The sequence below is a fragment of the Balaenoptera physalus genome (assembly GCF_965194825.1).
Source record: "Balaenoptera physalus genome assembly, chromosome: 1".
NCBI lineage: Eukaryota > Metazoa > Chordata > Mammalia > Artiodactyla > Balaenopteridae > Balaenoptera > Balaenoptera physalus.
The window spans coordinates 19,283,109-19,308,140 of NC_138882.1; the positions used below are offsets into that span (position 1 = coordinate 19,283,109).

Consider the following 25,032-nt stretch of genomic DNA (forward strand, 5'->3'; position numbering starts at 1 on the left):
TGAAAATCAAGCTCTGGGTATATGAGCATCAAAGACCTAACAGCTATTCAGAGCTCAGCTTGAACTTGAAAGCTGGATACCATAATCTGTAAAATGGAATGTTAGCCCTAGGGACTAAAATTCAGTCATCAACCTTCCACTTGAAGCATGTCCAGCCTACATAGATCACTGCAAATCCCTGCGGTCTATTTCAAGGACTTGTGAGCACTTCAAGAAACTCTAGCATTACCCTCCTTTTAAAGGGAAGTGAAGGCACTATGTACATCCAGAAAAGAAGTCAAACTGGTACATTTGTTACATCTTGGGGTCTCTTGTTAGCATACTTTTACCTCCAGTGCTGTTCTCAGCCATCCACATGCCTCTGTCCTGCTGGGACTCTCTTGGTTCCTGTAATAAGTAAGCAGATCCTAGGGAAAGTCCTTGGCAGATTCTGTTTGGAGGAAATGGACAAACTAAGACATCCTTCATGAATGACCACAGTCAAAATAAATCCAAGCTGTAAAAATGTATAAATATTTAGCAACACAACCTAGAGCAAGGTTGTTCTTCCCCTGAAAACAGGACACACTCAGCCTCTTCACTTTTCCAGGTAATATTAGAGGTTCAAGAAATCTCTGGTCTGGCAGTCACCCACCCAGGGGTCTTTGGAGAAGGTAGAGCACTAACTTTCCCAATGGGAGCCTGCCCCTTTGCTTAGTTGGTTGGCAGTATGTCCCCTTTGCCCATCCTTGCACTCACTGGCCCTGATTTCTTGATGACTCTTCCATTGCTGGTAGATTAGCACTAATTAAAATACAGAATTTCTGAAAGGACCACTACAAGGTACCAGCCCCTTTTATCCTGTGGTAAATTCCTCTTACTTAGCTCACAACTTTGTCTGGCCAGTAAAGAGTTCTGTGAAATCTAATCCAATGCACCATGAAGTTAGTCATCACTTTCTTTTAGATATATGGCCTACCCTGTATCTTATCCCAACAGTTGGAAATGATATTAACTGACCCTCTGATAAGCATAAGAAACCAGTTGCTTCTCACTACTAATCATCTATTTTGGGAACTATCTGCAAAGGCAGCATATGTTCAGTCATAGCTCTGACTCTTTCAAACAACGTCTGTTGATCTTTCGTCATCCCCCATCACTTGATTCGCTTTCTTGTCCATCCACTCTCACCCATCACTTTAGCCCTAAAGAAAAAAAAAAATGGGATTGTTTTTCTTTTCTCCATCCCCTCCTCACCCCAAATCTCACCCCTGTAGAACAGCAAACCACATCTTACCTGTGTGGAATGCAGAAGAAATGTTTTCCTTTTGACATTAAAAAGTCCTCCCACCAATTAAGTAAACATTGGCCGCACCGCAGAGCTGGTATGTTATTGCAGAGCGCCGGAGAGCACAAAGCCAGAGTTTTTTCAGAGTTGTGTCAAAAGGAACCTCAGGCTTTGGCCTCAACTCCAGGAAAGAGATGAAAACATCGTGCACGTGTCAGAATGCCAACTGCAACTGTATGCACAGATTGCTACGGTGTCAGAGGACTTGATGGAACAACAGGATCTTCTTTACAAATAGCTTGTGGGATTCCCTCTCCTTCTCCCAGGGAGGGTCCAGGCTGAGATCAAACACCGTGTTCTGGGAGGTTCCACTCCATCAACAACGGGCTGACTTTTGAAAGATGTTGTCAACAGGGCATCTTTGCAGTCCAGTGCTTCAGGAATTGCTGAACAAAAGGCAGAGGGCCAGACTATGCCTCAGGGATCAGCCAAGCTTGTATCTTTCCCAAATTCTTAGGGTTGTGACATTCTCAACCAGAATTATGAAACAGGAAGGTGGAACCAGGGAACATTGAAATGATTATTTTCAGTGCACCTGCGTTTCAATACGGACTATTTGTGATTATCTAAGATGAAGTTTCAACATTCAGAAATGCATCACTGAGCTAATGTGGTCCATTCCAAGGCTTCACAGAGGGAATGTGGCAGGCTGTTCCCATTCTGTGTTTGATTTGCCTAAGGGTAATAGGAGAGTCATTTCAACTCTCTTTCTCCATTTCCCTATCCCTTAAAGAAGAAACAACTTCAGTTCTTCAATAGAGCATCTAAGAGGACCAAGAAATAATAAGGTACCCATGTGGAAAGTCCCCCAGTGTATCCATAGGGAGTTAGCCAATTATTACTGAAAATGCCCCAACCAAGGTTTCCATCTTTCCCTTGGTTCTGAGTATGTGGTTACTTTTGTCCATGGCATCCAAGGGCAAGTTAATTTTATTAAGAACATTTTTAGAAAGCTAGAATGTCAGAAGTTGACACTACTCTCTTTCCAGTCCTCTATTCTTGGTAACATCATTAAATATCGGCTGGCCCCAAAAGTGAGTTGCACCTTTTTTCAATCTAACAGCCATTCTGTGGATAGCATTTGTTTTCCATTGCTGCCAAGGAGACAATATGGCTCTCATTTCCTTTGAAGAAGAGCCCGTTATGATGAGTCAGGTCTACAGTGGGAATAATTAGGTCAAATAAATGAGCCCTTCCAGCTGCCTGTGGCATCACTCAACACCCCCATGTTGCAGATAAAGGAGACAATGCCAGAGCAAAAGCAGAGTTTATCTGTTGTGAGTTACCCTTACCGCTAGCCCAAGGGATGTTATCAGAATGTATGCAAGGTAACTATGACTCCTCTCTTTGCATCTGGAGAAGTGAATACTGCTCCATAAGGTTGTGTGGTGGTCCCATTTCCTTTCTACCCTGCAATGGAAGGCTCCTGTCCCAGCTGGCAGGCTTAAGATAGCCTTCTGATTTCTGTCACATTTGCCCTCATGATCTCCTAGTCACCTTATCCTGGGCTGTCATGTCTACTGGCAAGAGAAAAAAGGGAATTCAATGAAGTGGGAGTCATATGCCAGTTCTTGTTATTATTCAACTCAAGCTGATATCTGCAGCTCATCATTCAAGCAAGACTCTTCGGTAGTTTGTCAACATCTCATACACACAGGAGGAGACTGGGGTCAAATTAGAAATGCCAACCTACTACCCAGATTACAGAGTTCCCCTCCCCTGCAGGAAGTGGAAGATGAGGAGAGAAACGAAGCCTTTCATCCAAGAGTCTCATTACTCAGAGGGAAAAAGAATCTTTTGTTTCTCTCTCATCTCTCTCTCTTTTTTTTTTTCAACTTTACTAAACCATTTGGAAATTACTATAACATAGGAGGTCTCAAAAGTTGCACCACCAACCTGGGATTTCGTTCCTAATGTTGACATGGGTCACAGACCTCATCCAAGAGCTAACAATGCATCTCACCCTACATCAGGCTGACCAAACCAGATGCCCTTCCCAAGCAATATGTTGTCTTAAAGATGCCACCACTTTTTAGATCTAAACCACCATCTGAGGCCTCTCATGCAAGTGGATTCTCTTGAGTTCTGGTTGCTTTGTTTGCCTCAAGGGGTTCCATTAGTTTGGGTTACTCCAGCAGCACAGGGCATAAGAAATCTCTTATCATTTTTTATGTTCAGTAAAAAGTTAATATCTTTATTTGGAAAAATCAAGTCACACATGAAATCTCCTATCTTTCAAAAATAAAAAATTAGAGGAATTTGGCTTACATTGAAGTAATAGGTAGGAACCAAAACACTACTCATCAATCCTTCCTTCCAAGTTGTCCACACGGATTGCTACATCTCACACCTACCAATGATAGGTATATGATGCCTGAGTAGAACCTCGGGAAGGAGGGAACAGCTGCAAACCTCAAAAATGAGCACATCTTCCACGGTTCTGGGGCAATAACCTGTCAAACAAAATTTATTGAAAAATATCCTCTAATAAATGGTGATGTTGAGCATCTTTTCATGTGCTTCTTGGCCATCTGTATGTCTTGCTTGGTGAAATGTTTATTTAGGTCTTCCACCCATTGTTTAATTGGATTGTTTGTTTTTTTGATATTGAGCTCCATGAGCTGTTTGTATATTTTGGAGATTAATCCTTTGTCCATAGTTTCATTTGCAAATATTTTCTCCCATTCTGAGGGTTGTCTTTTCATCTTGTTTATGGTTTCCTTTGCTGTGCAAAAGATTTTAAGTTTAATGAAGTTCCATTTGTTTATTTTTGTTTTTATTTCTCTTACTCTAGGAGGTGGGTCAAAAAAGATCTTGCTGTACTTTATGTCAAAGAGTGTTCTTCCTATGTTTTCCTCTAAGAGTTTTATAGTGTCTGGTCTTACTTAGGTCTTTAACCCATTTGGAGTTCATTTTTGTGTATGGTGTTAGGTAGAGAAATGCAAATCAAAACTACAATGAGGTATCACCTCACACTGGTCAGAATGGCCATTATCAAAAAATCTAGAAACAATAAATGCTGGAAAGGGTGTGGTGAAAAGGGAAAGTCCCTCCTGCACTGTTGGTAGGAATGTAAATTGATACAACCACTATGGAAAACAGAATGGAGATTCCTTAAAAAACTAAAAATAGAACTACCATATGACCCAGCAATCCCACTACTGGGCATATACCCTAAGAAAACCATAATTCAGAAAGAAATATGTACCACAATGTTCATTGCAGCACTATTTACAATAGCCAGGACATGGAAGCAACCTAAGTGTCCATCAACAGATGAATGGATAAAGAAGATGTGGCACATATATACAATGGAATATTACTCAGCCATATGTAGAAATGAAATTGAGTTATTTGTATTGAGGTGGATGGATCTAGAGTCTGTCATACAGAGTGAAGTAAGTCAGAAAGAGGAAAACAAATACAGTATGCTAACACATATATATGGAATCTAAAAAAAAAAAAAATGGTACTGATGAACCTAGTTGCAGGGCAGGAATAAAGATGTAGGCATAGAGAATGGACTTGAGGACACGGGGTGGGAGGGGGAAGCTGGGGCGAAGCAAGAGTAGCATCAACATATATACACTACCGAATGTAAAATAGCTAATGGGAAGCAGTAGCATAGCACAGGGAGATCAGTTCGGTGCTTTGCAACGACCTAGAGGGGTGGGATAGAGAGTCTGGGAAGGAGGTTCAAGAGGGAGTGGATATGGGGATATAGGTATGCATATGGCTGATTCACTTTGTTATACAACAGAAACTAACACAGTATTGTGAAGCAATTATACTCCAATAAAGATCTATTTTTTAAAAATCCTTCATTCAGTCACTCAATAATTAATTAGTGTATTTATTTATTATATATTTAATCTATTAATTATATTACTCGATTAATTATTGAGTGACTGCCAGGTACAAGGGGCTTTTCTGTCTCTGCTCTGCCCCCAGATGTGAACCCCAGCCCGCTGTCCCTCTGTTGTACAGGAGACCCTGAATCGAGGCAGCCTCTTCTCAGACGCCAGGATAATTCACAATTATGGGAGGTGAGGAAGGCTTGCCTTGGGAGACTCAATTTAAAGTGGCAACGCTGTCTCACAGTTCAGCTCCTACACAAATTCCCCCAATTCTAATTTCCTCTGACATGAATCTACCAAGTCTAGGCTGGAGCACTCTAACTTCTCGTTGCCTGTGGATTTACCCAGGAAAAGGGACATCATAACCCCAAACGAAGAGCAATTAATTTTTTAAATCTTTTTGCAGCCTTTAAACAATTTCACTCACTTGTCTTGCCCTAACCTAACTTCCTCTCCTGGGATGTGTCTGCAAGGCTCACTCCTAAGAAATGCTGGCAACATCCACGCCATCGACTTGTGACTCTAGCACCTCTGCTTCCATGAGCAAACCACAGCCTTCCCAAAGCGACACTGTATTTCACCTCCCCAAGAGGCTGTATCCAAGCATACTGCAAAATTGAGAAGGGTGGGCAGATGTGGGGAGGGAGGGAAGACCCCTTCACTGGGGCAGAGGAGCAACCTCAGGTCCCCTGCCACACGGCTAGATTTGTTCTGACACCCCAGGCTGGAGGTACGGCATGTTTCACACATGCACCAATTTCAGTACGTGTTTTGGGTCAAGGGCGGGAGTGGGTGTGCTCACACCTGCAGCCGCTGAAGCCCGGGGCTGTGCTCAGTAAGGCGAAGATGGGGAAGCTGAGGTCTAGCAGGACCCATTCATTCATATGAGCATTGTCCTAGCTGGCTGGCCTGGAAATGAATTCACAGCAGGGTGGTGGCCTCCTGGCCCCTGCTGTTATAATCAGGGCGGGGACCACAAAGAGTTTTAATTGCTAGTGATATAAATGGAACAAAATTGTTAAATACAGTTTCTTCCTCTTTTCCCCCCACCCTGCGTCTTTAATCTGTGATTGAAAGGATATGATGATCTTGGGTGTATTAACAGTACAGAAGAGAAGAAGGAAAATCCTGTGATGTGAAATATTCTTGAGTGAGAAAAGGCTGTTTCCCCCTCTTCTTCCTCTCTCTCACGCTCTCTCCTAGAATCCCCCCAGTACAAAGTAAAAGAGGTGATGGTTTTGGAGTGCATGTTTTTACTGGACTTGAAAGGAAATGGATGATGTCAAAAGAAGTCCAGAATGAATCCCCCTTTTCCCCTGAAGTAGGACAAGACCCGTGGCCGCAGCATCGCTCTCCCTGCAGCACCAGCTTGGGCTGGGTGTGGGTACTGCTGATAAGGTCTCAGTAATTCCCCTATTTGCAGGATCTGAAGCTCCTCTGCCTGACAACTGATGAATACGTTTTCTTTTGTGAGACAAGAATAGGTGACCTTTTCCCCGTGAATTCCCATCCTAGGGACCGGGAGAAAGAGCTCAGGATCCCTTCTCTTGGCCTTCACACCGTGGGAAAGATGACCCAGAGTTTAAAAGCCTGATAAATGCCCTGGAACAGCTTTGAAAATCACTCAGCATGAGCACTTGCCCCCCTGAACAAATGTCTAAGCTGTATCTCGACTGGAATGCCTCTCAGATCGTTGACCCAGTCCCAGACACAGAGCTGATTCTCTTTGTCGATAGATTCATGCCACTTGTCTCTTTTCTGAAAACAGTTTCTAAAGAATTATCTGGTGAAGTCAGTTTCCTAGGAGAATCCATCACATTTCCTCAGCAGATATTTCCACCCTTGCAACCCATTAGGTAAATTTAAAGAACAAATTAGTCCTCACTGTCGACCACTCCCACTCCCATCTCCAATTCACGCTTAAATCATGCAATTTTCTCAGTGGATTTGAAGCCAAGCTTTCAGATCAGAGTTCTCCAACCATGAGTATATAACTCATAAGAACAATCATTGAACAATTGCTTTTTCAGTTTCTCCCATCTGGTATCTGCTCCCTTGTGAATGGGGTGCCCACCACTAGGAAGGGTTCACGTTAAGGTAAGCTAAGTCTTGAAAAGAGAGAGGTGAGGGAAGAGCAGCAAAATCAGAACTGTCCCAGGAGGCAAATGTTGGTCAAGGGTTTGAAACCCTTCAAATAGCTATTTCTGCTCTGTCTTGATTTCGCCCACCTCTCCAGTTTTACATACATGCTATCCTAGAAACAATGCCCAACCACTCACCAATCAACAGCTGTGAACTTTAGAAAAGGGTCAGTTCCCCATCAGAATCAGAATAAAACCTATTTTGATTCAGTTGGCATCTGCTAAACTGAATTAGGAATCCTAACAGCACAGTATAGTGGAAAAAGCACAGACTTCAGAGGCAGGCAAGCCACAGTGCATATTTTGCCTCTACCACTTAGGTCAGTGTGATCAAGGCGGGTTCCTCTCTGAGCCTCTGTTGTCTCCTCTGTAAAACTGAAATGATTATAGTTACCTCATATGACTCAAGTAAGAATAAAATTTTTTAAGAAGAATGAAATGATGACAGGTGTTTAACACAGTTGGGACAGTATCACAGAAAATGGCATCTACCTCTCTCCATTCTTGTGGTAACTACAGCTATTGAGACCCTATCATTAACTGGTTCTGACATTTTGACAGGTCTTGGTTTCCTTATTTATAGCAATTGGCAAACAGTGTCAATAGCCTGTCCAGTTACTCATAGTAGTTGTAATATTTATGCACCAAACACCAAAACAATAATACATCAAATAATAAAAGCAAGTATTTTGCACAAAAGGGGAAAAGAAAAGGCTGGAAAGAGATGAGATGTAAATTCACAGCTTTAGCTGCACATTCTCTCAGAGAAAAGAGTTTTACTGTATCTTAATATGTCATTTTAACATCCAGTATAACATTACAGAAGCACATTTTATTGAATTATAGAACTTCAGGGTCATTAAGTCCGAATTCTTATCTGTTACCTGAATACCATTTAAAATGTCTTTTACTTTTAATTTACTTTTCAGTGCACTTTTTTGGAAAGGCTATTTGAGGATTCCCTGAGATATGCAAAATGGTCACAACCCAAGATTAAGAGGTTAGAAATGATAAAGGGAGGTTATCTTAAGAGAATCCTCTCAGTTCATATGTACTGAGCTGTAATAGGGTCTATGCCCTATAATAACTCTTCCAAAGAGATGGGTTAGAAGAAACTTACAAATCTAAATCTACTGGTCACTCCCTAGGAGGCCAAGGCAATTGGGAACAGATGATGTAATGAAAGGCGAAGTTCACTTGCTAGTTTCAGTATTTCTCAAAGTGTGGTGCACATCCCAAGGATATCTAAATCCTCAGGGAAAGGTGGGGTGATGGAAATGGGGCTCCATCCCAGAACTCCTGAAGAGAATCTTTGAAGATGGTTCTGAAATTAGCATTTTTCACAGAAAGTTGCATTTCTCATAAATTCTGGGTGTGAAACCATATTTGTAATATGTGAAAGAAAGCGAAAAGGCAAATCAGTTTAGTCATCATTGAAAAGAGGCAAAGTAGATTATATATTAACACAGAGAAAGAGGAAAAACAGAAAGCCAGGCATCTTCTTAATGTGCTCATGTGTAAGAATGTATCATTTAGAAAGCATCCATGAAACTCGTTCTCAACTCAACTGCATCTGGGATTATCTCACTAGAAACATTACCCAAGGCTTCTAAAATGATTCTCAAAGTTTAGTCACATTTAAAATAGAAGGATAGAAGCAGAGAACATTCATTTTCCTTAATGTATTACTCAAACACTCAATACTACATATTTCTTAAGACTTGAAACGTAAGTTCTTTACAGAAAGAAAACCCAGTGGGGAAAAAATACATTGTTTTGTTGGGTATGACCAACACAATTCTAGAAAACAGGTTAAGTTGCATTCAGCCACATGAGGATAAATTCTTCAGAAAGATTCTCAGGAGATAATAGTGGATAATTGTTTAACTTAAAATCATAAACAGAAAATTTTCTTAAATTTCCAGGGATAAGAACCTGAACCCTCTTCCAGTTCATTGAGAGACATGGAAAGTGTGACTAATATTTACCAAAGGCTGAGTTCCTCCTATTCATTCTATTCTAACTAAAGGTCCTGAGAATCTAACTTTAAAACTTTATCACAAGTTAAAATATTTTGAAATAAAAGGAGTAAAAACGTGATAGAGAAAAATTCAAACTCATACCATCCATGAAATAGAGTTTGTAATTTCACCTTGGTCATGAGACCCTGTAACCTTATACTTACCAGCATTCTCCTCTCACTTTCCTTATTCCTATATCTTTTTATTCCTCTATTTATATCTGGATAGATAATCACATGCCATTCACCTAAAACCATACTGAGGAGATTGCATAAAATAATGAGATAAAAGTTAAGATATACTAAGTATTACAGAATTCTTAGAAATTAAAGATAATATCTACCTGGGGTGATCAAGGAAGATTTCATGAAAATTTTAAACAGTCCTGATAAGAAGTGTGGAGTTCAACAAACAGGGATGACCAAGAAACGACATTACAAAAAGCAAGAATATGAGCAAAAACATGAAGGTCAAAAATGGAGGTTAGGGCTTCCCTGGTGGCGCAGTTGTTAAGAATCTGCCTGTCAATGCAGGAGACAGGGGTTCAAGCCCTGGTCCGGGAAGATCTCACATGCCGCGGAGCAACGAAGCCCGTGTGCCACAACTACTGAAGCCCGCGCGCCTAAAGCCCGTGCTCCGCAACAAGAGAAGCCACCGCAGTGAGAAGCCCGTGCACTGCAACAAAGAGTAGTCCCCGCTCTCAGCAACTAGAGGAGAACCCACGTGCAGCAGCGAAGACCCAATGCAGCCAAAAAGTAAATAAATGGATAAAATAAAATAAATTTTTAAAAAAAGGTTAAAATTAAAGAAGGGCATGACTCTCTTGCTACTTTTTCTCCACATATATTATCAGTCCCCATGTCTTGCCTATTAGACTCCTTCAATATAGCTTCCATTTTTGCTTTATATTAAATTCTCTTTATCATTTTTCTCATTTATACCTTCAGTGCTTCTCTCCACCTAGACTATAGTGACAATCTTCCACTCATTTTTCCTCTTTGGATGAATCCACGTACTGCTTGGTTAAACGTAGCTTACAAACATGATTGAGTCCCCAGTGCCTACTGAATGAAGTCCTAAGTCCCTACTCTAATATTTAATGTCCCAATCCATCATTCTAGTTTTTGGCTTCAAAATCTCCCTTAATGCAGATACACAGAGGTCAAGGAACAAGTGAAGAAGTCAAGTCACAAGAGGACCAACTGAAAAGCCATGCATGACCTTGGAGAGCCCAGTCTCAACAGAGTGGTGGGAGTGAACCACAACGGGTATGAAAAAACTGAGTCATAAAGGGGAGCTGAAGAGCTGAAAGTAGCTAGTGTACATAATCGGGGGGGCAAATTAGCCACGAAAGGTGATAGGATGGTATGGTAGGGGAGTTAGAAGTAAGAAGAAACAGCTTCTTGCTGGTGTTGGTAGTAGAAGATGGTGGTGGTTGTGTTACTGTTTTCGGTGGGCTGGATCGGGAGAGAGGAGAGATGGAGTCTCCGAGTCCCTTATCCAAAATCACAGCAAACAAAGAGAGGTCCTCACCCACAACCAGGGAAATATGAGGAACAAGTCAAAGGCCCTTACTAAGCCAACCATCTGCACAGAAATCTTGAAAACATTTATAAGAACCACAGCTTTGAGTAGAAAATTCATTTCAGCATATTTTTGGAAAGGAGGAGGCAATATTAATTAAATATAAACTTATTTGTGTATTTGTTTATTCCCCCAACTTGTTTCAGAAAGAATCTAAGGCAGCCACAAAGCGCTATGTGCTGGATAAAAGCCACCACATCCTGGATATGAGCTAAACTCCTTTGGCCACCAGTCCTATAAGACCCAAGCAAATAGATCATAAACAAAGAGCTCAAAGCACCAAGCTTTTAAACAGAAGGAAATAAAACTAGGAAGGGCCATGATGAGAAGGGGCAGTTCCCCCAGGTGTACCTGAGTGCTGAACTGGTTCCCACCACATCAAAAGCAATGGTACAGCCCCTAATTCCAATTGCTGAAACATTTTAACAGCTGGGAATTAAAATAAGCTGTCAGCCAGCTCAAAAAGATTTTTTTAATTCAAAATAAATCAGGCTAACAACCTGCAGATGTTTGGAAAGAAAATGTTTGGGTGACTCATTTTCAAAACCCAATTCCCTAACTTTGCCATTTCAGAGTTTCTGAATGGCTGCTACCTGCCCTTAGCTTCTAAGCAGGAGACAAACTGTTAATGCTTGCATTTTCAAACTTAACATTGGTCTCGCATGTTGACGAACATCATGGATTCCGTCTGGTCCGCTGGGAGTCAAGAGCAGAGAGTTGGTCAGATTACTGACTGTGTTATGGAGCCCCTGGTCCTCCAGGGATCCCTCAGTCTCTAATAGTAGATGGAGTTAATCAGTTCTGCCCAACAGTCTTTGCACTCAGGTCTGCATGAACTGTTTTACCACATTTCTTAGAATAAGTACAGATAATCCGTGTTATGGGTTGAACAACAGAATAGAAACAAGGTGAGAAAAAGGGGGAAGAAGAGACTGCGGAAAGAATAAATAATATCACAAGACTCAAGATAAATGGCCAAGGACAAGTCAGCAACTCAGCACCCACCCAAGGATGACCATGAGAAGTACATGCATCAGTGGCCATCAGTGGAGGAAGAGGGGTCCAGCTTCTCCACCTGAGAACCATTTAGGTCATTTACAGCTCAGCTTCTTTCAGCTGGGGAATATGAAACAGACCATAATAATACATGCAGTGCTAAATCTGGTTCTAAAATCTCGGGGGCTGTTGGACATCAAAGTGATGGAGTAGAGGTATCAGGTTGCTGCCAGTGGAATTTTCACCCATTCCTATCCAGCAGGTGATTTTGCCCCTCCTAGAAGTCCATCCCTTCCTCTTCACTTTCCCTGTCTTAGTTCAGGCTGCTATAACAAAGTACCGCAGACTAGGTGGCTTACAATCAACAGAAATGTATTTCTCATAGTTCTGGAGGCTGGGAAGTCCAAGATCAGGATGCCATGGGTCAGGTTCTGGTGAGATCCCTCTTCCAGGTTGTAGACTGCTGACTTCCCATTGTATTCTCACACGATGGAAAGGGTGAGGTTGCTCTCCGGGGTCTCTTTTATAAGGCACTAATCCCATAAGGCATCACCTAAGAAGGTCTCTACCTCCTCATATCATTACACTGGGAGTGAGGATTTTAATATATGAATTTGGAGGACACAAACATTCAGTCTATAGCGCTCTCCTAGCCTCAAGTTGCCAGTGCTGGGAAGCTGCCTGTGGCTTCTGTGTCTGCCTCTTTGGGGCATCCATATGCCTTAGCATGTTCCCTCACTGAGGGTCTCACACACAGCAAGTACAACAATGATCTGCCTACAAGCCCATCTCCACTTCTCATCCTTGAAAACAGGGTTGTGTCTTGTCATCTTTGTATCCCCAGCACCCATCATAGGACATGCAATCAGTAATTTGCTGAATTATTCAAGAAGTTCATTAAAGAGAAAATTATTCTTTGTAAAGAGGCTAAACTCAAAAACCTCAAAAAAAATTTTCTTTAGAGGTAAACTTTCTCCAAAAATTTTGATGACCTTTCCTCAGTCAAAATGACCTTTAAGACCAGAAGCTGAAACAATAATAGAATGCCTTTGACTAGAGGTTATTTGATCATACAAAGAGTGAGAAGAAAGATTTCTCAGAAATATAATACATTTATTTCTACCTTTGGAACCCGCTCATGTCTCAATGATATAGGAAAAATGAAAGAATCTCCCCAAATCCCTTTGAGCCTGATTCAAAACTAACAAAAGGTGAAAGCCCATCGATACTTGGCTATAAGAGAAGAAAAGGCAAGCAGGAATGAAGTGTTCCATTGGTCCTATTTGCTTTTCTTATCACATCCACCTGATTGGGAAAGGGGTAAAGAGTCCCTACTCTGCCATCCCACATACAGCTAAAGACTGGCTCACCAAAGAGGCAATATCCTTGATAAATGAAATCAATTGACTACCAAGGTTGTGTTCCTTTCTAGCAAGGCTCTGTAGCCAAAAGGACATATTCTGAGCTTGATTCTCTTCTACATCACAGAAAATAGACTTTCTCTAGCCATGATGATGTCAAATCTAAATTGTCAAAGTCAGCTACCTTTCAGTTTGACTCTACTCCTTCTTAGTTATGCCGCCCTGGACAAGTCATTTCATTTTGTCAGTCAGCAAATATCAGCAAAATGCCTACTATGTGCCAGGCCATACCAGATGCTGGAGACATAATAGAAGATGGATGGATAAACGTGGTCTCTGCTCTCACAGAGCTTAATCTGGTCCTCCCCACCTCAGCACCCCTTACTGGTAAACTTGGGCTCTTGACACAAAAGGTTCTAATTAGGAATAAATGAGATAACATATGTCAGATGTCAAACACAAAACATGATCAATAATAGGGGCTCATTAAATGGAAGAGACTTATTATGATTAACCAAATGAGACAGTGTCAACCTTTTATAAACTGCAAAGTAAATGCAATTGTTCCTGTTACCATTTCTATTATAGAAATTTTTAGAACAAATTGTTAAAATAAAGCCAGCATAGATTTCCATCAATTAAAAATGCAGAATTTTATGCACATCTAAAATTAAAATGTGCAACTCTGACAGCCTATGCCCACTGCAGATGCTAGAAAATGTTCTTAAGTAACTTCACCTGCCAGCGCTATGCACCATAAGTAGTCTATGCACCAGCTATACCAAATAGCTTGCAATTCCCTAATATAACAAGTTCATTCACCCTGTGTTCCAATGAGATCCCGTGCAGACTTGGATTCTGTGGCACCACTTTACAGTCTGTCTTCTGGACAGTCTGGAAGTCAGGGCTTTGAGGACAGGAGTCACGTTCTACCTTAGCTTTCTAAACCTAATGGCTTCTAGCTCGGTTCCTGGGAGGCAGGAAGGATTTGGTCCATAAATGTTCCCTAGTTTAAAAGTAATGAATGAGGCTTCCCTGGTGGTGCAGTGGTTAAGAATCCGCCTGCCAATGCAGGGGACATGGGTTCGAGCCCTGGTCCGGGAAGATCCCACATGCTGTGGAGCACCTAAGCCCGTGCACCACAACTACTGAGCCTGCGCTCTAGAGCCCTCGAGCCACAACTACTGAAGCCCACGTGCCACAACTACTGAAGCCCGCACACCCAGAGCCAGTGCTCCACAACAAGAGAAGCCACCCCAACGAGAAGCCCAAGCACCACAACCAAGAATAACCCCCGCTCGCTGCAACTAGAGAAAGCCCGTGTGCAGCAACGAAGACCCAACGCAGCCATAAATAAATAAATAAACAAATCTTTTTTTTTTTATTTAAAAAAAAAGAAGTAATGAATGAACAAGAGGAAAAAGAATGGAATATATTACTTATGCCCTAACCATCTTCTTATATGTAAAATAAATCAAGCTAGAAGCATAGGTCCTTATGTTTTCTATTCATCTGGAATTCAACATGCATCTAATAAACACAAGAGTAACTATGGTGTGCCCAGCCACGTACGAGACCCAATGAGTGATACAAAAAAACACTGTACACACAGCGCACACATTTTCAAGCTTTGGAGGCTACAAAAAACTGTGGACATCATATTATTCAAACCTATCATTTTATCAGTTATGAAACTGAAGTTCACAGAGTTTGATTTGTCCAAGATCGAAAAATGGCAGGTAACATATATTGTATACATACCGTGTGCCAAATACTTTATATGTATTATCTCCTTTAATGCTCAAAACCACACTTTGAAATAAGGACTATTATTACCCCCATTTCACAAATGGGCATACTTAGTATTAGGAAGATAGTGATTTGCCCAAGACAAAGCCAAATCTAAGAAGGAGGCCATGTTTCACACACACACACACACACACACACACAGTCCAATTCTTGCGCTCCTCACCACACCAACTAAACAACTGAAAGATCTGAAAACAATACATGAGCAGAATTCCAAGCAGGAACTCTGCCAACCCGCTACCTATCAACACAGCAGAGCCACACAGGCAACGACAGACCCCCGGCTTCTGCAGCTCACCAGGGGCCCACGACGAGGGTACACAACAGCTTGACGCTTCTCATCTCTCTTGTTTATTAAATTCAATTGCGGTCACTTTAATAAAAGAAAAAAAGAAGGTAATCTTACTCTTTCCCCTACCGGTCCCAGCCCCGTCTGTCTCTCTGTCTGCCTCCCTCTCTCTGTCTCTTGGGCACAAGGATAGAGGCAAAAAGAACATGTGTGAGGCCACAGGCCCAGAATCATAGACCCAAGCCACACATTCACTCACTTCAGCAGAGTAGGACATCCCAGGGTCCATCATAAATATCTGCCTTACCGCCCCCGATCCCCTGCCCCCCAGAAGCTATTAAAGTCCTGGGTTAGGGAATTAAACTCCTCTTTGAGGCACTCCTGCCACCTAGTGTGAAGAGATCTAGATGAAAAGATTTGGGTCGATAGAAGAAGAAACACAATACAACCTCCGAACTGCAAAACATGTTCGAATAAATATCATTTACTCTCCCCCGACTATTTTATCAGCTACAACTCAAATGAGCATTCGTAGGTCAAATATGGTAACCTGAGGCCATGATTACAAACCAGGTGAAGACTTTATGATGCTGGGTTGCAAAGAAGGTACCATGGGCACAAATTCCAAGGTCGGCCACACTTACTTTAAGATCAAAATCATGTGTATGAACTACAAGAAATTTCAAATCAGCAGGGACCAATCCAATGAGATTTTATTTATATCCACTATGAAATTGTTTTTCGTAAGAAACCACGGTTTGGGAGAAACACATTTTTCCTGATATTGAAACATGGGAGACTCTACTGACTTATTTTGTTGTTGTTGTTCTCCTGGTCGGAAGACACCGTATGACGTAGAATAATGTTTTCCAAAACTTCCTGACAATAAATATAGTACGTTTCACACAGTCGTCTCTACCTCATTTCTCAGTGTAGGTGAAATACATAGCATCATGATGAAATTCAGTGGAAACATTTATTCAAGAAGCCAAAACACATCCCAAGCACACAGCTTTCTGGCAGAGTGATTTTATCCAAAGGTAAAACGAGGTGTGGAAAGCCTGCTTCTACCTTTCAGAAAATCCTCAAAACTATATCTCACATCGGGCCATGGAAAAAGTTTGGAAAGAAGAGAGTTCAGGTTCGTAACTTCCGGGAAACCTTGGAATGCAGATATTCTATGATTCTGAGTTATAAAAATATTCATTTTGTTCACCAACCAGGTAAAGGGTAAAACTAATGTCCTCTAATGGGAACGAAAGAGTCAAACAAGCCCCGTTTCAGTGTGGATGGACCAAAAAACAATTGGGGTAAATAGAGTCACTCTTAATCAGAATCAAATTCAGAGAGTTGAAATTCACAGCACTTGCACCCAGCCAGCACCTGCTCCCTCCAATGAGCACATATACAAGCCGAATGTGCAGTCATCTTCAGCTCTCAAATTATCTAGGAAATACGGACCTTTGGGGAGAAATGCTGGAAACCAGAGTGCCAGTCAGATCGGGTTCCCAGGCTGGCAAACCACCACTGACTCGTGTGGGAGAACAGGAGTGAGTCTGGGAAATAGCCTCTTCAAGCCCAACACAGGGAGTCCAGTTACATCATCGGAGGTGAAACCACTTCAAAGCCTAGATATTGGCAGCCTGAATCCCACTAAGGATTCAAATGAAATACTACCTATTTCACTAGGTCTGGAGCTACAAATCAAACAACTTAAATTCCTCCACAGAGCCTTGGGTAATGATCAAGATGCCCGTGTCTCCCTGACCCACTCATCATACTGAGTACAGTTTGCCTTTATGTATGTGCTTCATTTTTTGGAAGGCTATACAAGAGGATGGAGAGGCATAAATTAAAGAGGTATTTGGAGGGGGGGAGGCATAATTTTTTTTCAGCCTTGCCACCTGTAAAGTTCTTCTAGAGCCACAACTGATAGAAGCTGAAATGCTAGAAGGGAAAGAGGCAAAAAGTGAGAGTCACACTATAAAAATAAGAAAGGGTCCAGCAATGTGGCTGTAAGCCCAGGATTCTAAACTGGATATCTTGAATAATAATTCTTTAAAAATATTCTCCAAGAACAGAGGCTCCCATCCCTAGATTTAGATGATACCAAGGAGCTCCTAAAGCCCAGAATGGCATCTTGCCTTAGAAGGGTCTAGAAATATCAAGGACAGATGAGTTTAAAAACATACAGAAGTCCCACTGCATCTCCACCAAACATTCCTTCTACTTTTTGTTCACTTTCCCTTCATGCTTTTTATCACCTCCTGGTCACTCCCATCTCCAACTTAGAATGTTTTTCTTCTTTTCTTACAACTGTTAAAATTTCACACCCAACACCTACAAGAAGACTTTTCTGCAAATCACATAGTTTTGTAAAGCTCTTTCCTAAAGCCCTACCATGACTATAACCCAACTGTAGTGTACCTTAATTTCCTAATTGCTCATATATTTGTTTGTTCTATTTCCAAGAAGACTATTCAGGGCTTCCCTGGTGGCGCAGTGGTTGAGAGTCTGCCTGCCAATGCAGGGGACACAGGCTCGAGCCCTGGTCTGGGAAGATCCCACATGCCACGGAGCAACTGGGCCCCTGAGCCACAACTACTGAGCCTGCGCATCTGGAGCCTGTGCTCCGCAACAAGAGAGGCCGCGACAGTGAGGCCCGCGCACCGCGATGAAGAGTGGCCCCCGCTTGCCGCAACTAGAGAAAGCCCTCGCACAGAAACGAAGACCCAACACAGCCATAAATAAATAATTAAAATAAATAAATAAATACATAAATAAATTTAAAAAAAAAAAAAAAGACGATTCATTCTTCAAAAGTATTATGCTTAATTATACTTCAGGATTCCCCCAGCACCTACTTAGCCAAACAACATAGTAGATAATCAGTAAACAGTTGATGATTGACTCTAAGTTCTAGATTAACGGTAGAATTTAACCTGAGTTGGGTCTCATACCTCTAAGGTCCTGGGATGGGATGTGACCAGGGAGGCAGGATAGTATGCACAGGAAAATGGTTGTTCCGTCTAAAGAAGGAGTTTACCATGGTTTTTATCAGTTCCCGTGGTCTAAGCTAGAGATTTTTCGTGTCTCATGCTCAAAGACTACAAATGACATCTTACATACTAAGAAAGAAAAGAACAGCTGCTTTAAGAAAGGACACAAGAAATTGCAATAAAAGACTTCCCACCCCATTGTCATCAAGTCCTAAAATATTTGGAGCCTTCAGCCAAGTTCAGTACAAACAGCATGTGCCTGAGAAGGCCTGGCCGACTTGGGGTGGTTTTCAGAAATCGGTGCCCAAGCAGAGAGAGAAGGCTTTTAAAGGCAAGGGCCTGTGTCCCAGAGAGCCTGGGAATCCAAGATGACACTGCCTCTTGCTCTGGGACAGAGAACTTTGCTGCAGAGAAAAATTAGCTCTGTACAAAAACCGATGTAGATGAGAAGCCAGATTCTGATTGAGTTAGAGCCAGCCTGAGGCACCATTTTCAAGCAGACCAAGTTGGCTCTGAGCTCCCTCACAGCTCCCTTTTCTGCACCTGTCTTTCTTCTTCCTATTTACCATCCTCCAAGTAGGCCCCTGTGCAAACTGCTAGATTCCAGGACTCAGCTCTGGAGTCCCACCTACGACGGCTTTTCTCAACGATCACTCACATTCTCTAACTTATTCCACATATGAAGCACCCAGTTTGGAAAGCCATCTGACAAACTCATACGACTACAAAATTTCTAAGCGAAAAAGTTACTTAGAGATGATTTCATCTGACCCCTTCCACCAAACGGAGGCCACAGAGTTGCGTGCTTTGCCCTAAGTCCCACAGCTAAGCAGTAGCAGACCTGGGACCACTCCAAGCCACCTGACTGACAGTCCTTTGCTTTTACTCCCACATCGTTCAGTTATTTATTCAACAGATATTCACTGAGCACCAACTACATTCCAAACCCTGTACTAAACTGCCAAATTGGGATCAACAAGATACTAGAGACTAAAGTTCGATATTCCTCTTTAAATCATTTATTCATTCAATAATAATTCATTGAAGATACACCATGGGGTAGTTTCTGCTTAAATGTTCATCTCAGGAATATCTGAAAATGAATCATTCTGAGGGCTTTGTACTCTGTCAACTTAGCTAGTCCAAAAGTAAGTTTCCCAGAATTCCATCCTCTGTATGGTGCAGGTTAGGGAACAGCCTTCCACAGACATCTCCACCGGCTTCCACAGTTCTGTGAGGTCAAATCCCTCCAAAAAACCCCTTATTCTGTATCTCTCATAATGGTTCTCCTTCCCTGACTGAACCCTGGTGTGGTAAAAACTCCCTTAAATCTCCTTTAATCCAGGACTGCTGAAACACGAATAATGTTTGAACTTAAAAAAATTTTGCAATTTCCTAGTGTTGACAAAAATTATTTTAACTGTGACCTAAACATGTACAAATGTTGATCAAATATGTATAACTATTGATACATAACTATAAAATAAGTTTAAATTTTAAATATGAAGAAAACTGAAAAACCACTGACAAGTCAGTTACATGAATTTAACATGCCTGACAATGTCATTTGGCTGAAATGAAATCATGAATGAACATTCAGGACAGGTTCCTTCGAGATCCCGAGACAGTACCACTGGGTACCATATGATGATTCAATACTTCTGGCCCTTTTCTATTTTCAAATAGTTACAAAGCCTTCTTTTATACAAATTTCTGGGATGTTATTTAGCCTTCACTTGGTGCAAACATATCATTATCATTCAGTTAAATTTAAACCTAAGACCCCCAAGTAAATCTGAAGAAGTTAACTTTGCCAGTGTTGGGGTCTCCCTCCTCAATCCCTCCCTCTTCCCCCCTCTTTCCGCCTGGGGACACCATCCCATCCAGGCTTAGTAAGATCAGGGATGCTGTAGGGCTTCTCAGAGGAGTGATACTTGGCATTGAAGAAAGAGTGGCATTGAGCGTAAAGAACCAGCTCCTAAGAAGGGCTGCAAGGAAACCGGGGCAGGTGCTTCCCCATGCTCTTTAGGTCCCAGCATAAGACGGGATGATGTGTAATACCAGCTCCTTTTTTCAGAGAAGAAAACTGAGACTCAGAGGGGTTGACAGACTTGCCAAAGATCACAGCTTGTAAATCTTGAGCCCAGAAGTCCTCTGCTTTGCTATGGATGGTCAAGCTAGCAAGTTGGCCACTAAATGCATAACACTTCGCTATTGTTATTTAAAGTTACCAGATTTTGCAGATCATTTGATGATTTGGCCTCTATATGTGAACAAAGAGGTGGTTTTCAGGGCCAGCCTTCTTTTCATTCTTTAGCCTCTCCTGCCCTCCTGTGGTTATACAGGGTTATAGCCACCTGGGCTTTCTTCCTACAGCGCAGGGAACACTGATCTAAGTGTTATCAAATTGTTTTTATATGCAAAGAGGTAGTGCCTGCATGTTTAGAAAGCCCAGCTCAAGAGGAATTGAATGCCAATGTATTGATAGATCATGGAAATTAAGGGACAGAGTGGTGGGAAAAGGATTCCCCTAGACAAAGCTATTTTAAGTTCTGGACCCCATTGGCTTGTCCACCTGGCTCCAGTTTTGCTGGGTAGGAACAATGCCTTCAGTCAGTTATGAAATACACAACTGCCTGTCGCTGGAGAGAGGATATCTGCATGAACCCTACAAGTATGTGAGAATGAGACCTCATCCTTGGTCTCAAACAAGTGTTTGAGAAATGACTGCAAACAGCAGTTAACTACTAGTTTTGCCCTTTATTCTTCATAATCCTTGCTAACTTCAGATGTGTTCAAGTGTGAAATGGACATCGCCCCATCCCAGAGGAAGAGACTATAACATACAGCTAACACAGCATTTCATTTTTCAAGACGAAAGACTTTTTATTGCCAGGAAAAATGGCCAACATTCACCGCTCTTAGTGGAGACGGTAGGAAACTGGGATTAAAGCACACAGTGAAGAATTTAAATTAGACGCAAGGAAGAAGTTTCCAAAGGGAGTGTGAATGATAACGTTATATGCTGCAAAAGAAAACTGAACTTAAAGTCTTGAGGGCTGGATTTTAGTTCCTGCTCTGCCAAAAACCAGCAGTGTGACCTCGGGAGGGTCGTGTCACAGTTCTTGGTCCCCTCATCTGCAAAGAGAGTGTCACACTAAACAATAACTGTCCATTCAACCCTAAATATTTATAAACCTAATATTCTATGATGCTTCCTTTGCAGGCTGTCAAAGAGAGAGGCAGGGAGTGGTGCAGATGGTGGGAGAGGAATATTTTTAACTGTTTCCATTGGTTTGGACACAGATGTACTTGCAACAAGGGGAATGACAAAAATGACCTTCCGGATGACCTTCTCTTCCAAATTCTGGGGAATTTAGGGATCCTTCTCAAAATAGCCTGTTTGCCTAATGAAGAAAATCCTAGCATCTCAAGATTTTAAACCTTAATGATCAGCTAACCCCCTCCCTTGACTGATGCTTGAATCCTACCACAAGCGTTCCTGCTCCTTCTTAAACATTTCCAATGCCACAGAACTGGTTCTTTTCAAGGCAGTTCGAGCAGTCCCTTAAAACCTGGTCATCTGAATACTTAGCTAAAATCTGCCTCGAAATAAGTAATAATCACTGGTCCTTGTTTTATCTTTGGAGTCAGAGAGAATGAATCTAATTCCTCTTCCTCTTAATAGTTATTCAAATATTTAAAGGTATTTATCTGTTTCTTGTGAGCCTTTTCTTCTAGCACCCACGGTCTTTTCAGCTCATCCCTGTCTAGCTTGGTTTTAAGTCCTTTTACCATCATGTGTGTTCTCTCCAGTCCAGATCTCTTTCAAGTGTCTGAATACAATAGTTAGAGAGGCAATGCAGCATGGGGGTCAAGAGCATAGGTTCTGAAGCCATACTCCTTGGGTTCGAAATCTAACTCTTCTAGTTAGAATTTGCATGACCCTGGACAAGTTACTATTTGTGTAACCTTGGACAGAAACTTATACTTTTCTGTGTCTTCTTTTTCTCATCATAAAATGTGGATTAGATAAGTTAGTATGTGTGAAGCACTTAAAATAGTGCGAAGCACAATGAAATTGCCCAACAAATTGTAGCTATCATTATTAATACCAAAATATGGCTTCACCAAATAGAGTAAGTCAATCACCTCCCTCATTCTAAACGTTATACCTTTATTAATGAAACCTTAAGGATTCATTAGCTTCTTTAGGGTCTGCTGGTACACTAAAGAAAGTACTATGAACTTCCTATCAATTAAATCAACAATCAAGTAAAACCTCTAAATCATTTTTTATATATTCTTCTTCTAAACTACACTTCTCCCATATTACACTTGATACGGCTAACCCAACCTTATATTCAAATGTTACATTTTATTCTCAGATACACCCTGCTTCAACTGCTCAAGATTACTTGGAATTTTCTTCTGTGACCCAATGCATTCAAATTGTCTCCCAGTTTCAAATTACCTAGAAATTCTACAGCTTCATTGTTGTTAAAAACCAAGACAAGCAAGCACAGAAGAATTTCAAGGAGATAGAAACTATGCAAGGAAGTAATAACTCCAAAAACAATGATTAATATTCTTGGCGAAATAAAAGATATTTCCTCCATGAAACAAAAACAGTGTTCTTTAAAAACAGAACCATCCGGGAAAAACTAGAAATAGCTCTAAGTTAAAAATATGATAACAGATATTATAAACTCAAAAAAAAAGTGTGAGAAAAGAAATTTGAGGAAATTTTCCAATAGAGCAAAAAGACAAAGCAGTGCAAAGGTGAAAAGAACACATAAGAAAACCTGAGATGCAACCCAAGGAGTTCAGTATCTAAACAGAGGAAAATTCAGAGAGAACACAGAGAATACATGGGTAGAAATCATCAACTGAATATTTCAGCAAAAAAAATAAAAGAATCCCAGAGCTGGCAGACCCGAATTTCAGTTTAAAAGTTCCCATTTGCATCAAAGGCCCACCACAGTAGATGAAAAGAGACCCAGACCAAGCACACTGCAAAATTTCAAAACACTAGAGGTAAAAAGGGAATCTTAAGGTTTTCAAAGAGGAAAAAAAAAAAAATGCACACGGAAAAACGGGAATTATATGGCTAAGACTTCACAACAGCAACACTGGAAGACAATGGAGCAATGCCTTTAAACTTCTAAGGGAAATAATTTTCAGTGCAGAATTCTCTACCCAGCTGAACTATCAATGAAGTGTCATGATAGGAATACCAGTTAGCTTTTGCCATAAAACAAGTCAGCCCAAAATATATTGGCTTAAATGAAACAAAACATGTATTATTTATCATAATTCTGTGGGTCAGCAGAGTGGTTCTTCTGCTGGTTTGGTGAATCTTTGCAGTCAGGTGTCAGTTCACCAGGGACTAGATAATCTAGGATGGCCTCATACACATGTTGCAGGCTGGTAGGTCTAGAACAGAAAGAAGAGGGGCCCTCAGTTGAAACAGATTGTCTCTGTTCCACACAATCTCTCATCTTCCAGCAGGCTAGCCCATCTTCTTCCCATAGTGGTTTCAGGGAAGCAAGAAAGGACACACCCAATGCACAAGCATTCCCATTTCTGCTCACTTCATGTTTGATGTTGTCCCATTGACCAAAGCCCAGACTCAGTATGGTCAGAGGCTACCCAATGGCACGAATTCAGGGTGGGGAATTATTGCAGCTATTTGGCAAACAAATTACCACAGATAGACTAAAAATATGCTTTATATGCAAGGTCCCCCAAATTGATGTCCCATGCAATATTTTTCAGTTGTTGGAGAAAGTACTCCACCAAAATAAAGAAGTAAGTTAAGAAAAAGAAGACCTGGAATCCAGAAAATGGGGGCTCTATCACAAAAGGAATTCCAAAAAAAAAATATTATTGGGAGGTCACATGATGACTAATCTGTGGCAGACCCAGAGAGCAATCAATCAGTTCAAATTGAAGTAGATCAGGAAAGACTCTAAAAACAACTTTTTCAACAAGGTGAATTCGATAGAATACCTTATGTATTTCAATATACCAAGAGGTTTTGACAATTGGGGGAAATGGTTGGGGTTGAATTTGGGATACGTAAATAGAAAACCAAATGTAATAAGCAAACCAAAAATAAAACAATTTTATTAGTTCTCGGAAAAAACAAAACATTGTGCAAGAAAGGAAAAACACTTGTATTTGCCACCGTTATAGGACAAGTCAACTCTGTTTTGCATTTATTTTGTAACCAGTGTATTGAGGGAATTAAAATTTCCAATCAGTGGGAAACAAACAACAAAAAAATTTTAATCACTGTTTTCATTCACACTCTGTCAGATCTTCCTTCCCTGCTCAATAGTAAATCCTTTAATACCTCAGGCAGGTCCCATAACTTTCTAGCTATTTTCAGCTGTTAAAACTCAGCCCCATCCTGTTAATAAGGCTGGGCTCATATCTGATTCAAAACTTTCCCTCTCTCTCCTTTCAAGTCTAGTTTGGCTTGAGAGACTTGGAGCAGGAAGGAAGACATTCTTTCATGGCTGCCCTTCCTCCATCCACAGATTCCAGATCCTTTGAGGATATCACAGGCGCCTCCTCACTCCATGGTTCACTGCTGCGGGACATCTTAACTCCATCTCTTCTATCCTCCCAACTCCTGTCACG

At 41.2% G+C, this 25,032-nt stretch overlaps 1 long non-coding RNA gene across 1 annotated transcript in view; it reads left to right on the plus strand.

Moving 5' to 3' along the window:
• The window catches only part of LOC309644669, a 546,086-nt gene that overhangs the window by 14,748 nt on the left and 506,306 nt on the right, over nucleotides 1-25,032 (plus strand). The window contains exon 1 of the long non-coding RNA XR_014254546.1: nucleotides 1-14,404. This exon is cut by the window's left edge and continues 14,748 nt beyond it. This is a non-coding gene — a long non-coding RNA (uncharacterized lncRNA). The remainder of the gene's footprint in view (nucleotides 14,405-25,032) is intronic.